This window comes from Triticum aestivum, chromosome 6A (assembly GCF_018294505.1).
Source record: "Triticum aestivum cultivar Chinese Spring chromosome 6A, IWGSC CS RefSeq v2.1, whole genome shotgun sequence".
In the NCBI taxonomy this organism is placed as follows: domain Eukaryota; kingdom Viridiplantae; phylum Streptophyta; class Magnoliopsida; order Poales; family Poaceae; genus Triticum; species Triticum aestivum.
The window spans coordinates 519,200,123-519,202,340 of record NC_057809.1 but is presented as its reverse complement, the minus strand read 5'-3'; positions in this window follow the sequence as shown (position 1 = coordinate 519,202,340).

The window sequence follows — 2,218 nt, the reverse complement described above, 5'->3', positions numbered from 1 at the left end:
GCAACACTCACTGTTCATCCCATCGATCAGCTTCAATTAGCAGCAGTAGCGAAGGAAACGCTCGATCGGGTTCAGTTAACAGCCATCGATCTATCGCTCGGGTTCAGTAACGCGTAGCCTGCAATGCAATCGCTCGGGTTCAGTTAGAGCCCAACACCTCGCTCGGGTTCAGTTAGAGCCAACGCCTCGCACACACGCGCGTACGTGTACGAGAGAAACGCGCATCGCTCGGCCCCCGACCTCCCACCGTAATCGGGAACTTCCCGAAATTTTCCTCCCCCTCGCTTCTACCATGGTTTTTTTGTCATGGACGGCCCAAAGAATGTCATGCAGCTGCGTCTCCAGCCCGCCCAGGACGAAAAGCCCATTTTCTATCATGATTTTTTGTCATAGAAGTAGGAGCCCACCACATCTATGATGATACCGGGTTTTGTCACAATTATCGTCATAGAAGTGTCATATGTATGACAGGAAAAAAATTTGTTCGGCCCAAAATGTCACAGATGTGTCTGTTTTTTGTAGTGTTGGAAGCAAACATTCGGTGTACGTAGAGTCGTATCAGTGGTAGATAGGGCTTGAGAGAATATTGATCTTACCTTTAGCTCCTTGTGGATTTGACACTCCATACTTATCACTTCCACTTATGGAAATTGCTACGATGATTCCCTGCACTTGGGGATTATCACATCCCCCTCTGCATTTTTGACACGGCGAATGGTTGATTAAATAAGAGAAATCGACCTTGCTGTTGCACCAGAGGATAGATACTTACAAGGTTATACATGTGTGCAGGATGTGTACCAGATCCCGTAGCGCCATCATGCTTCGCTAAAAAATGGATTTGCTTATTTCAGATGATATATCCAGAAGAAATGAGAGTTAAAGTCAGAGTTGCATGGGCGTGTAAGATAAGAGAGCAGTGAAAGGATATCCAAACATCATCGGAACAGTGCACAAGGGAGTGATGTGTGGATACCTAGTTCGGGCTGGCGTTTGGGCATGCTCGCCTAGCTAGAGTGCGGGTCACTTCAGAGCCGTTAAGGGTGATGCGCTGGCGTTGGCTGGCCGCACACGGATGCAGATCTTGAGTGGCAGCGGAGCACTATGATGCGGTGGACGAGACTGTTGGTGAAGCCCCGGCGGCCTCGGGGGGCGGAGGGGTGATGATGTGCTCGGTGAAGTAGCCCCAGTGAGCTGGGAGATGGCGCCGGTGAAGCGCACCTGATGCGGTGGAAGTCGGTGTCTGTGAGGCACGTCGGTTGCGGCGGCCGACATTGTCGGTGGACCACCCGGTGTGGTGGACGAGGGCGTAGATGAGGTAGCTCTGGTGCAGTGGTGAAGCGCGAACGTCGTCTTCGTCGTCGTCGTCCGGCACTGAGGTGGGGAAAGAGACAAGACAAGGGGCAATTCCGGCTTTGCTTGGGTTGGCGGCGAATTAGGGATTTGAGCAATCTGGGCGCGGAAGGGGACCGCGGAGAAGGGAGATTTTGCAGGGCTAGAATTGGGGCCGCCAGATATTTCAATACAAAACGTGTAAGCACGAACTTATTTTGTCGTCGTCCTTTTTTGGGGGGGAGGGAGGGAGGGGGTGGGTGGGACGCGACTTCGGTGCCTTAAAGGCACCTGCCTTTGGGTCACTCACATGTGGGCCAGCCACCTGTTGGGCCCACATGTCATAGACACAAAGGTAGGTGCCTTAAGGCACCGAAGCATCATCCGGGTGGGTGGTTGGGTTCTAAGCCACCCTACGACACACGCGACCACCACGACACGACCCTGGTCTGCCTGGTGCGCCTATATTTGAGACGAGATTTGAGAATGCAAACTTATCTTCTTTCATTTGCAAATGAATCTGTATGTATTACCATGCCTGTGTTTTCCTTCCATATAATTAGTCATTCGAAATGAGATACTATAAATTAATTAATGAGGAGTTATTTGAAAAAAAACAAAATGGTATCCACGCTAACGTGGATTAGAGTGTGTGTGTCACATAATTAGTTATTTGAATTGGAGTGTGTGTCACACAGCGATCTCCAATTCTAACGTGGATTTCGCATTTCACTGTATCCATTCTACTTTTTTTAATACAAATTCATATGTATATGATGAACACCTTGGTAGTGAGAAAACTTTTGGATGGATTCAAACATATGACCTACAAAATAGCACAACAAATCGAGTCAATGTCAACTTCTCGAAACCTAGTATGGCATGA